Source organism: Typopeltis vanoorti, chromosome 13 (assembly GCF_054136105.1).
Source record: "Typopeltis vanoorti isolate ZY-2024b chromosome 13, IOZ_Tvanoo_1.0, whole genome shotgun sequence".
Taxonomy (NCBI): Eukaryota; Metazoa; Arthropoda; class Arachnida; order Uropygi; family Thelyphonidae; genus Typopeltis; species Typopeltis vanoorti.
The window spans coordinates 89,439,815-89,453,975 of NC_143561.1; the positions used below are offsets into that span (position 1 = coordinate 89,439,815).

At 34.4% G+C, this 14,161-nt stretch overlaps 1 protein-coding gene across 2 annotated transcripts in view; it reads left to right on the forward strand.

Moving 5' to 3' along the window:
* Nucleotides 1–818: 818 nt before the first annotated feature.
* Nucleotides 819–14,161, forward strand: part of LOC150100350 (tetratricopeptide repeat protein 29-like) — a 267,893-nt gene continuing 254,550 nt past the window's right edge. For both annotated transcript variants that reach the window (XM_090402521.1, XM_090402520.1), the window contains exon 1: nucleotides 819–897. The gene's annotated coding sequence lies outside the window, so the exon portion shown is untranslated. The remainder of the gene's footprint in view (nucleotides 898–14,161) is intronic.

Here is a 14,161-nt window from a genome sequence, read left to right on the forward strand (position 1 = left end):
AAAACAGCATTGCTTACAAAATCAAAACACAGCTGGGTCTCTGAAGAAAGCTTTCGAGAATAAAAATTGCGTTCTGTGTCATTTCTTTAAGAATAACGGTTACCTATAGCATTTATAATCATTATTATTATTATTATTACGAGACACATCCAAGGAGTCCAAAGACTCGTCGGGGGGGGGGGGGGGGGGGAAGGAACATACTCAACAACTGTCCGTCTCCGCCGCTTAATCCACCAACAACAGCGAATCGCCGCTACCATTATCACCTACACAAAACGTCATCTGCCTACGACTACCACTGGTATTTTGGACCTATAAATTGCGTGTTTTCTCAAGGCCGATTTGTCTGTACGCAGGATGAAAAACCCGAGTTTCCGGAAGGGAAAAAAACCCTTCCACCTTCATATGAAATCAGCTAACTCACCTTCAATTGAAATAAACATATGAAGACTCCTCTCGTCAAGACGAGAATAGAACGTAGGCCTAATCGAAGGGCGCAACGTACTGTCGTTCTTTCTATAAACTTCTTACTTTTATTATTATTATTATTATTATTATTATTATTATTATTATTATTATTATATACTACCTCCAATGAATCCCATGACTCATTACGGGAGAATAATTTTAATTATAAAAACGCAATATATCCAGCTTTATGATTATTTTATTTATTTATTTTTAAATTTATGAATTGTTTATTGCACGCCAAATCATAGTTAAGTGCATCATATTCCACTGTCATAAAAAATGATTTTTTTTGTTTATAACTTAGAGGGAGCTAGTATGTTTTCTTGAAAACAATAAACAACTAAATACAACAAGCTGTTCCACATCGTTTCAGGAAACGTTTAATTGCTTAGAATACAGCATATGCTAATATAGTGCATTTATCAAGTAAGTAAATGTTGATAAGTCGTAAAATATCCTTAGATCTTTTAAATTACATAAAAAATAAAAATAACTAAATAAAATTTTATTTTATTTTTGAAATTGTACCCTTTTGGAATAGGCGAGAACGTTAATTATGCGAAGATGCGTTTTACAAAACAGTTATAAACTTATTAGATTCGTATGTTCAAACCAAGTTATCCTTGGATTTTCGCGTTACTGAAGAAAAGGAAATGTGGACCGTTACAAACAATTTGCGAAGTGTTTTTTTTTTTTTCCGTCTGATTGTTTTGACGTCATTTGTATGGAGCCCATGTAGCTGTGTGAAATGATATTTTGTATGTATAGTACTAGGTTCGTCAGAAGGATGACCGTTATTATTTCAATTATTATTAATTAAATATAAAGAGCCAATAGGCTTCATTTTGGCGATATAAACATTATTCAAATTAAGGGGATATTAAATCCCACATTGTTTTAAAACCGAATAAGAAACTCAAAGATTGGATTCAGAGAGTTTTATGCCGAATATAGTAAACTATAAAAGTATCGGCGGTTACTAGCGTGAGCTAATGCAAGTAGTCCTAGTACGTAGTACAATCTCAGGCAACTCGTTGCAAAGGTGGGGAAAGTTCTGATCTCTAATCTTGGTATTTTCCATAATGTAAAAACACATTTCCTAGGAAATGTATGCTGTTATTACATTATGGTGGGAGGTCACTACCCAGACCGGTTTCAGCCTTTTTTGAAGTTTCATCAGTGAATAGCTAGACCAAATAGATACCAAAGGGTATAGCGAAAAAAACTCACTGCTGAAGCCTCAAAAAAGGCTGAAACTGGTCTGGGTAGTGACCTCCCACCATAATTACATTATGGTGGGAGGTCATGAAAACGTCACAATGTTTTCATGCTAATTATGTATAAAGACTGTCTATGTTGTTCATAGTCTTTTAACCCTCAATGTTTAGTGTTTTTTCTTTTATAATGTCACCTGAAGAAGGCTGTTACAGGCCGAAACTAGTAGTGTGTTTATATTAAAACCTTTTTAATTAAATCTCGGTTCTAGTCATTCAATTTTTTTCATAAAACTATGTATGTTAACCGAGTCAATGATCATTCTGTCATATATATATATATATATATATATATCTTTAACATATATATGTATCTTTAACATATATATATATATATATATATGTTAAAGATACCAAGCAATTTTAAACCTGGTTTTACTCCATTTTTCCCAAGTGAGCAAACAGACAAAATGTCAAGTTTGCGCCTGCAATTGATGCAAGACTAGCTGATCCCACAGGTAGTGCAAGACCAAGGCAACTCGTGGTAATATATATGTATATATATATATATATATATATATATATATTTTTTTTTTTTAAGAATAAGTCATGAAAATCATTATCTTCATTTCTTTGAAATAATTATAATTATCACTAATTTCGCTGTACCATGATTTGCTCTAAATTAAATTCACTAAAGGGAAAAGCCTTTCTACTTAAGCACTGAAACTAAGAAGTGTCAAAATGAAATCAACGATGGCTTTATATTCTCAAAATGAATATTTTTATTATGAAACTGTCAAAAAACTATCGGAAAGAAGAAAAGGCCTAACATTTTGATGATTGAAATAGTCCTTCCTTCCCTTTGTCATCTGTCCCTTAGGATGGGTTGAGTCCCCTAATGAGGGGTTTAATCCAGGAGTAAAACAAGGTTTAAAATAGCTTGGTATCTTTAACATTTATTATACCCAAGGTAAAATATTTTCTACATCTATCTCTCCTCCTGAGATTTTTATTTAATAAGGTTAAAACACCTTGTGGTAACTTGTTCTGGTAAAATACTTATAAGCTCTGTATTACTAAAATCTTGGGTTCCAACGGACATATTCAAATATAGAAGACCAAAAACTATATTAGCCTCCTATAACGATGCATAATCTCCATGCCCATTCAGGGCGAGCAAACTGCTCGTAAATTTTACCCTCACTGTAACCACGACAGATAGCGGGGAATATGGAAAGCATCTTGCTTCACCCTTAAAGACATAAATGTCAATTGTCAATTGTCAAATCTTGGGTTTTCTTGCCTGGCTCCCACTGATGAGACATCTAGTTCACAGGAGGGGCGGACCTGAGAACCCGAGCGGCGAAGGCTTACAGCGAGGCGGTGCAGCTCATAGTGGGCTGCATCACTCGGGCCAGGCTCTTCCCCCGTTCGTCCTATTTTATGTGTGTCTTAGCTCTTTTATTGGTCTCTTTCTAGTTCCTTTTGCTTTTCAATTTATGTGTGTCCTGCATTTGTTTTTCACTTCTTTCATCGGCCAGACATCTGAAGAGGTGGCTGGCAGGGGAACGCGGAAAAGAACGGATGGAGGGAGATAATGTCGGCGATCTGCTTGGTGGTGGCATTTAAGTCAGGCCAAGTAGATCGACTGAGGCCTCTTTTAACTATCTATTACTATCCACTCTATCTTTGTCCTCCTCTCTCACTATCAAGCTGACCCTCAGCACAACCTTTTGGCCTCTTTAGAGTCCAAAAAGTTATATGATAAAGAGATATGAAACTTCCATTCTACCTCAATAAAGGTCGAAACCGGTCTCGGTAGTGATCCCTTGCCTTTAATACATAGCATCATACATCTCCTCCAGGAGATGTGCTTTGCATTAAGGGTAAATATTAAGAATAGTGATCAGAGCTTATCCACTTTTTACCATGAGTTGCCTTGGTCTTGCACTACGTCTGGGATCACCTATACTTGCAGGCGCAAACTTGACTTACTTGTCTGTTTGCTTATTTGGGAAATGGAGTAAAACCAGGTTTAAAATAGCTTGGTATCTTTGACATTTATTATACCCAAGGTAAAAAAATACTTTCTACATGAAAGGATGATCATTAACTCGGTTAACATACATATTTTTATGAAGAATTGAATGACTAGAACCGAGATTTAAGTAAAAAAAAGGTTTTAATATAAAAACATGACTAGTTTCAGCCTGTAACAGTCTTCATCAGGTGACATTATAAAAGAAAGAAAAACACTAAACACTGAAGGTTAAAAGACTATGAACAACATAGAGAGTCTCTATACATAATTAGCATGAAAACGTTGTAGTTGTATTTAAAGCTGTTCTTTTTTGTTGAATTGTTGGGAGAGTGCGTGCTTGTAGCATCACGTGAATGCCAGTACATGATTACAGCTGAATGACTATCTGGGAGGTTGTAGCTCAAGTTATTATTTAGATGAACAGGATTGAAGATGCTTTTTCTAGATTCCACGATTTTTCTCTCTAGTTCATCATTGCAACGGAAGATGTTAATAGATTTTTCCCAACCGACTTTGTGACTTTGGTTTTCATCATTGTGATTAGCCGAGAAAAGGATATGACTTGATAATGCACTGGCTCACTGTCTCTTGTAACTAATGTCCCTCGTGTGTTCTTCCATACGCAATTCGACAGATTTGTCTGTCTGCCCAAAATAAGGAATATCACAATCACACAATATTTTATATACAAAAGGGTATTTGAGTTGATGATGACAAGATTTTGGGTGGCTTATTAAGAAAGGATCTTTGGAAGTGGAGTGAACAAGGTTCTGATATTGTATTTTCTTAGAACTTTTGCTAATTTATGTGAATCTACTTATGTAAGGAATAGATATATTGCCTTTGAATCTATTTATTTCTTCTGAGTGATGTCTAGGAGGATTAAGAAGGAATTTTTCAATGATTTTCTTGGAATATCCATTAACTTCGAAAGAAGTTTTCAGATGGTTTATTTCTGTAAGAGATCCAACTCCTGAACTTCAAATCGTACAAACAACTTATTAAAAACAACAACTGAATTATCCCGAAACATTCGCGTATCTCTACGCTCTCTCCGTCCGTTAATTCCTCGCATATATGGTGTTCCTAAAATCCATAAAGAGACACCCTATTACGTACAATCTTTCAAAATATCTGCCAAATACCTAAAATGTTTTTCAGGCAAGTCACCATCCTTTATCAAGAACACTACAGAATTTGTTACATACTTCAAAGATATTACAGTCAATGAAGATGACATCATGGCTAGCTTGGACATAACTTATTTGTTCACTAGTGTCCCAACAGATGAAGTCCTAACATTACTCAAAGACAAGTTATCCAAAAAATTGTTAGCCTTGCTTACACATTGCATCAGGTTCGGTTACTTCAAATTTCAAGATAATATATACAAACAAAATCATGGACTAGCTATAAGTAATCCTTTATCCCCTGTACTCGCAAATATTTACTTAGAGGATTTTGAAACCAAGGCTATCTCTTCCTTTATTTTAACACCTAAAGTTTGGAAACGCTATGTCACCTCATGAAGGCTGTTACAGGCCGAAACTAGTCGTGTTTTTATATTAAAACCTTTTTACTTAAATCTTGGTTCTAGTCATTCAATTATTCATATATATATATATATATATATATATATAGAAAGTTTTTTTACCTTGGATATAATATATGTTAAAGATACCAAGCTATTTTAAACCTGGTTTTAATCCATTTCCCAAGTAAGCAAACAGACAAGTAAGTCAAATTTGCACCTGCAAGTAGTGCAAGTCTGGGTGACCCGCAAAGTAGTGTAAGTCTAGGCAACTCGTGGTAAAGGTGAAATAAGCTCTGATCACTATTCTTAATATTTACCCTTAATGCAAAGTACATCTCCTTGAGGAGATGTATGATGCTATGCATTGAAGGCAAGGGCCACTACCCAGACTGGCTTCCACCTTTATTGAGGTCTCATCAGTGGGAGCCAGGCTTAGACATACCAAGATTTAAGTAATACAGAGCTTATAAGTATTTTACCACAACGAGTTATCATAAGGTGTTTTGACCTTATTAAATAAAAATCTCAGGATGAGAGATCTGTTTGCTTACTTTGGAAATGGGTTAAAACCAGGTTTAAAATAGCTTGGTATCTTTAACATATATTATATCCAAGTAAGAAACTTTCTACATCTATCTCTCATCCTGAGATTTTTATTTAATAAGGTCAAAGCACCTTATGGTAACTTGTTTTGGTAAAATACTTATATGCTGTGTATTACTTAACTTGGCATTTCTAAGCCTGGCTCCCACTGATGAGACCTCAATAAAAGTCGAAACCGGTCGGAAGCTTGGGTGATAAATGGCAATGCTGTAGCCCGTGAAGTTAACTGAGCCATGACTGTTGATGTTACTCTTCCAGAATGAGCAAATGAGCGTTTCCGAGTTTTTGACTTTCTGATCCTGCATGTCGCTCATTATTGGGTGATCAGGGGGATTGTACGAGTTTTTGGAATGGTATACCCACACTTAAATAAAGGGAAACCGGTCTGGGTAGTGGCCCTTGCCTTTAATGCATCATACATCTCCTCAAGGAGATGGGCTTTGCATTAAGGGTAAATATTAAGAATAGTGATCAGGGCTTATTCCACCTTTACCACGAGTTGCCTAGACTTGCCCTACTTTGTTGGTCATCTAGACTTGCACTACGTGCAGGTGCAAACTTCACTTATTTGTCTGTTTGCTTACTTGGGAAATGGAGTAAAACCAGGTTTAAAATAGCTTGGCATCTTTAACATATATTATAGCCAAGGTAAAAAACTTTCTACATCTATCTCTCATCCTGAGATTTTTATTTAATAAGGTCAAAGCACCTTATTGTAACTTGTTTTGGTAAAATAGCCTTATTGTAACTTGTTTTGGTAAAATACTTATAAGCTCTATATTACTTAACCTTGGTATTTCTAAGCCTGGCTCCCACTGATGAGATCTCAATAAAGGTCGAAACCAGTCTGGGTTGTGACCCTTGCCTTTAATGCATAGCATCATACATCTTCTCCAGGAGATGGGCTTTGCATTAAGGGTAAATATTAAGAATAGTGATCAGAGCTTAATACGCCTTTACCACGAGTTGCCTCGACTTGCACTACTTTGCGGGTCACCTAGACTTGCACTACATGCAGGCACACACTTGACTTATTTATTTGTGTGCTTACTTGGGAAATGGAGTAAAACCAGCTTTAAAATAGCTTGGCGTCTTTCATATATATTATACCCAAGGTAAAAAACTTTCTACAAATATCCGTATATATGTAGAAAGTTTTATTACCTTGTGTAGAATATATAATATATGTTAATGATATATATATATATATATATATATATATATATATATATATATATATATATATATATATATATATATATATATATATATATATATATATATATATATATATATTTTTTTTTTTTTTTTTTTTTTTTTTTTTTATTTTTTTTTTTTTTTTGGCAATAATTGCTTCTTTTATGAATGTTACATGAAAACATTTCATCTGAGAAATCAAATATTGAAAAATAGGAAATAAAATAGTTATCCTGAAAGCATGTCTAGGTGTGCGTTGACAATTTTTGTGAAAATCGGACTGTTCAGTTCAAAACGGGAAGGAAGGATATACTAATTTAGCGCCATGAGATGGTGGAAGTTGTCTGCCATTGTTCTCTGTCTCTCTCTCTCTCTCTCTCTCTCTCTATTGAAAAGCATCGAGTCATTGATAGTTGGCCTCGCTATCAGCGAAAGCTGAAAAATGGAGACTGCCTGCCCATATGTGTTAAAAATGTTGGGACTAAAAAGTGCTCCATCTACTCCCTTTCAGCAATAAAAGACGTAAGAGGACTTTTTTAATACCATTTGTAGAAAATATAGAAAATTTCGAAATCATATATAATTTCAGTCTGGCTCAGTTGAATTTAACGAAATTAGAAATTTAGGATATGCGCAATGTGCCAGTTAAGTAATGAGACAACAATTATTATATCAACACAAAGAACTGTATTTTGAATTGTCTATTATACAGATTCAAAATAATGACCCTCCAACTCCACATAACGTTTACATCTATCGTATAGGTGTTCGAAGGCATGGGGATGGAAGTACTGAACGGGAACCTCTTTCAATCTCTGGGTCGCACCGCATTGAATGTCCTGAATATTACTGAAGCGCTCCCCTTTCAAGGCACACTTCATCTTTTGGAAGAGGAAAAAGTCTGCGAGAGAGCCAAATCTGGCTAGGGGATGTTCGATGAAACCAATCGACTTCGAAGCCAGAAACTGCTTCACAGGTAGCTCACAGTGCGCAGGCATGTTATTGTACAATAGAGATCAAAATCAAAATGAAACAATTGAAAGATATTTGTGTGTGTGTGTGTGTGTGTGTGTGTGTGTGTGTGTGTGTGTGTGTGTGTGTGTGTGTGTGTGTGTGTGTGTGTGTGTGTGTTTATTCCAAATCACATTTTATTTAATACATTATCGCCAGTTATAGAGTAGTCCGATTGAGATAGCTCTACCAACAATTTTTATAAAAGGAAATAAACTCCTTAACGCATTTTATTCCCTTATTTTCTTTGGAGACTGAGTTTTTTTTGAAACAAACACCTCACTCTTTCACGATTCAATAACAAATCAAGTTAAGGAGCAACCAGGCGAAACTTCCTATCTCGGCAATGCAATCAGTTTTCGTGACCTCGAATCTGTCAACAGCACCGTGCGCCGACATTGGTAATGCGGTTTAATTTAAAGCGTAGATAGCGCGCGCTGTTCAAAATACAAAATACGAAGCTTGTCAACTGGCGCCGACATTGGTATTGCGGCATTATTTAAAGCGTAGATAGTGCGCGCTGTTCAAAATACGTATTAAAACGTAATAATTGTTTTGAAAAAATTTTCGCTTAAAATAATTAATATTTTTATGATGTTTACTGAAAACATTAATCTACTTTAAAACACTATAGGAAAATGTCTTCCCCCCCCCAAAGCTTAGGCCCCTAGGCACGTGCCTCATTGCTTTAATGGGTAATCCGCCACTGCAGGTGACGATATTTTCTTAAAAATCCAGCTCCATTGTCCATTTTCTGCGTCAAAAGTGGCCATGAGATCTGTCGAAATTTTATCATCCTTAGAGAACTCAACTACTTTTTATATCAATATCTCTGAAGGAAAAATGCATTTTTAATTATGCTGATTCACAATATGCTGGTTTTTTTTCGTGAACATTATCCGAATATGGTGATATATGTTGGTCGATTGGTAGAGCCTCTGCTACTAATGGCTCAGTTAAGTAAGTTTGAGCGCGGTTAATAGTTGGAAGGGAACCAATCGTTCGATGCTGTTGGCACACTCTCCCTCGATGAGTCTTTGGATTCCCTGGAGGTGTCTAATAATAATAATAATAATAATATATTATTGCAGTTTGAAATATGCATCCATTTTATTTTCATATTTAAATTTACGAAGCCTGCTGCAATCACATATGTCGTACCTGCATAATGCTGGCTTCAGACCAATTAGCGTGCAAATACTTAATTTCGTTATTAAATGATATATTTAATTCCAATTTCAAGCAGTTATTTCTCCAAAAACAGTTCGACACGAGTACATTCTGATTAATATAAATATTGATCAGCTTCAACTTGTAGTGCTGCTATCTGGTGTGAAAATGTAGAAATGCATATTATTCGTTTGTAGGTGTTGTGAGATGTACTGGTTTAAAAGCATTTGTTGCAAAAAGGATGTCGTAGTGTAAAGTAAAATATGATCATAATAAAATTGAACAGATAACATGTTTTAAACCAATATCAATGACCTGCCGTTTTTTGGAATTCATTATTTTTTAATACCATTTTTAGAAAATATAGAAAATTTACAGCTAGGCCTTTAGAAAAACTGGTTCTATTCGATGCCATGCATAACTCGGATTCAATTATTTTCATGAGTAGGTGATGCATGTACCCACATTTCCCCCTCAATTATGATATTTACTAAGCGTATTACATTAGGGGAGAGTGCTAGGTAAGGGAAGCTTGATGAGAGCGTTTGACACAATAGTCAAATGAATGGAAGAAAGAAAAAAAAAAGTGTCACTTCACAAAAATTAATTTTAAAAAAAAGCGAAAAATTATTAATTTTCCTATGAGTCAGAACTTATATCGCGGCCGTTCGGCATTAGTTACTTTATAACTAATGAAATGATTAATTCGATAAAACTGAGACAGCTTAAATAATATCATATTAAGTTGGGGGGGTGGGGAGCAAAGCACTCCAGTCATCGAGAATTTTATAAATCCCTGCATCTGCGGATTCGGATATTTCTACTTTGGATGCTGATAGAAATAGTATTTGGGAGAGAAATCCAGAAATATTTTTAAGGAGTGATCTGATAATGTGATTATCAGATCACTCCTTAAAAATATTTAATATATATATATATATATATATATATATAAAGAATGAGACACTAACCTTTCTTACATTTTTTTTTTTTAACCTATACCCTTGTTATCTTACATCAATCACATTTGGTCTTGTTATTTCCTTTTAATCAAATCAAGAAAGTCGCTTTTTTTTAATATTTTTTTATCGTTTTGTATTTTATTGATGAAATTTAATTTTTTGGCAATAGCCTTTATCTTTAAAAAAATTATTTGCATTATATTTATAGGTGAAAATTAAATTTACATTATAAATAAATAAATGAATGCAGATTAGGTTTGTTTTATTTAACTGAAAATTCATATTATGTTGTTTTGATTTGTTGAGAAGAGAAAATGACCATTGTTATCTTCAGAGGAACTACATCTGCCCCATGTAATGTAAATTATTTGACGAAGTATTTTTATAGAGGTTTAAGACAAACCATTACCCTCCATATTGGAGGCTTTGGATAGCTTCAGAAGTATATCATTGTATGAGCACTGAAGTAGGGTTATTGTGGATACTGTTTCTTGTGATACTGTTATTATTATTATTATTAACATCCGACCTCCATGGAGTCAGAGACTCATTGTAGAAGATACACATTATTGCATACAATGCTCATCTAACGGTGCTTTAAACTGATTCAAGAGTGTCTACATTTACAATACACTCAGGCAATGTGTTCCACTCACTAACCACTCTCCATTACTAATGTGATATAACCTTCTAATTTTGGGGAAGTGGGGGAGGGAAACTCTATAGTGAATTTTGTTTGTGGACAGAATGTTGTAGTTGTTGAGGGTAACAGCCAATTCATAATCATTGCATAATTTTAAGCCTTTACCTACTTAAATATGTGAAATTTGGATAGACAGAAAAGAGAGGATATGATGGAGATGTTTAAGTTAGTGAGGGGATTTTACCAAATTAATTCAGATGGAATTATATATAGAGTGTTAGGGGAGAACAAGATGTCATCTTTGGAAATTATGTGAAGTTGAGGTAAAGAGAAAATGAAGAGTAGACTTTTTTTTATGTGCAGGAGAATGATGGGTCAACAGAATAAATTTTCAGAATGTGCTTTGAATACTGTGGTGTTGTATTCTATCGCTACTCCTTCCTTTCCTTGATCATTATTGTCAGAATATAACATCCTATGCTTGTTATTTAGTAAGGTCTCACCTGTTTTTGTCTTCTTTTTTTCAGTGATGCCAATTATGTCCATTTGGTTCTTTTCCAGTTCTTCTGCAAGCTTGATCACCTTTTCATTATCAGTCGATATATTATAAGAATGAGCAAGAGGATTGGCAACTCCTATCAAGATGTTTAATTTAAGCCTCATGGAAAAGTGCCTGAGGAGCAGAAAGAGGGCAAAATAGTTCCATTGCTCTTGGATAGAGACAGCAAATTATAGATCAGTCAGTATCTCAGGAGCAATTGTAAAGGTATTGAAGAAGTTGGTGCAGAATTCAAGAATGGTAGTTGGGAACATGATACTTGATAGGAGAGAGCTTGGTTTTGTGAGGGGTAGTTGCCTTAGTAATTTGTAATTTGCTTAATTTTTATAAAAAATGTGATAAATGAGCAGAATAATGGAAATGGCTATATAGTGATACTGTTGGACTTTGCAAATTTGATATACTGTTGGATTTTGACATTTGACAGGATATCACATAAATTGGAGAAAATAGAGATAGATCTGAAGCTGATGATTTGAATAAGATGTATGATGGGAACTGAATCTAGGAGGAGGCAAGTTACTGGTTGTACCACAGGACTTTGTGTTGCTGCTGTTTTATTTGTACATCAGTGATGTAGGAATGATTTAAGAGAAAATGGTCAATTTTTTGCCAGTGATGCAAGGCTAAGAAGAGGGTTGGTCAATGAAGACTGTGTAGAGATCCCACAGGGTGACTTAAATAGTCTTCATTGACCAACCCTCATTGACCTTTATATGCAAAGATAAAGCACCACTAGTTTAATGTGACCAAGTGTACAGTCATGTAATTTAGAGTGAATAAATCGTAAGCTGTATACTACATTGATTGATCTGAACTGCAGGAAATTGATGAGGCCAGGGATTTAGGGATGATCATGGACAGGGAATTGAGGTTTCAATGGTATATTTAAAAGGTAACCAGGTTTTATGGTTTTTAAAGAACACACACACACACACACACACACACACACACACTGACAAGCAGGAATGAGGAGATTGTTTATTCCCCTTCATAAAGTTTTAATAATGCCATTCTGGACTACTACATGCATATCTTGTCACCTACATTCCAAAGGAATGAAGAAGTGATGGAGATCGAGACACATCCCATAGACCTACCACAATTTTTTTGAGACCAACATTGTGGCAGTTCTATGAAATGCACTGTATGAAGATAACTTGAAGATGTGAAAGAGTTTAAGAGGTATGATAAACATTCTAATTAGTATAGGCCTACCACAATGAGTCTTCAGATTTCATAAGATGCCTGTGTAATGATAATAATTCTGACTATTGTTTTCCAAACAATTCTACATGCACCACCTTACTATTCAGGGCCTGAACTATGATTAGACAAAATGGGAGTTTAAATTCAGGGGCAAATTTCAAAAATTACATAAGTTATCCCAAAAAATTGCTGCCATAATACATGGTAGAAGGCAGCAAATTTTGCATTGTGTTCATTGAAACATAAATTGGTGAGTGGAGCCTTTTAAGTAGATATAAGAGAAATGTTATTTGGTGTAAAAGGTATCCTAGAAAACTGAATAATGGTCAAGTGAGTAAGGAAGTGAAAAGTGGATTTTTTGCATGGTGCATGAGTTGAATGCATTGTCAGAGTAGGTGGTGAATATTCCAATGCCAAATATTTTTTAAGGTATGATATGTATTATGGTCTGTAAAGAGTTTGGCCTCCACCGATAGTCTTCTGACTTCCATTTAGACTCAGAAATAATACTATAATACTATGGAAATCTTAGTCAGATTAAAATGCATGAAAAATATGGCTCTTAGCAAATTTCATTTTATTCAAAAATTGCCCTAATTATATTGCCTATCTAAGATATCAAATCAGCAAAAGATTTACAGTATAATGAAATTTTGATATGACATGTTTTACAAATTTTACCATGGAGTATTTCCAATAAATTGCCAGATTGTAGTAACTATTTCACTATATCTGCCTGGGGCTTAAATTCTCATCAGGGATGTGAGAAGCATTTTCTAGTATTTTTTTTTTTAATCTAAAGCCAGTCAGAAGGAGATCAAGGCTTTTTAATTCCTATAAGATGTTGTAGGAATTAATTATTATATTTTAATAATAAAACATTATAGTCATACATACACAAAATAAACATTTTAGAACCCACTTATTAGATCAATTGAACATATGTAATTTATAGTTATAATTTCACTTGATCATAGCAGTACATTCTAGTACGGCCAGTGTACTCCATTTGCATTAAATACTAGTAGTTCTCTTTTATTTTGGAACAAGTCTTTAACGCAAGGTTTTATTAGGGATAGAGGGGTGGGTGGGTTTACATGAATTAAAAGGTATTCTTTCATGACTGTTGTCTTTCTTTATGTAGCAGGAAAGATCTCATTGTTTGAGTCGTCGTTAGTCTGAAGGAATTAGTAATGGAAGAGTAAACAAATAAGTAAAGGAAAAAGGAAGAGGAATAGAGAAATCTTGTAAAAGTGGAGCATATGTTTTTTTTTTTTTTGCTTGTAGAAACATCTTCAGACACTAAGTTCAGAAAAGAAAGAAAGAAAAGGTCGTTGTAGGCACATTTTTAGTGCAGAATATACAACTACAGAGCTACTAACAGTTACTATTCTCCTACACCAAGGAAGACAAAGAGCAACCATTGGATATCTTTTAATTCATGTAAAATTCAAACAACAACTATGTTAATCTAGCGATTACTCAAAAGAAAATAATATTTTTTTTAAATTAAGGGGATATTAAATCCCACATTATTTCAAAGG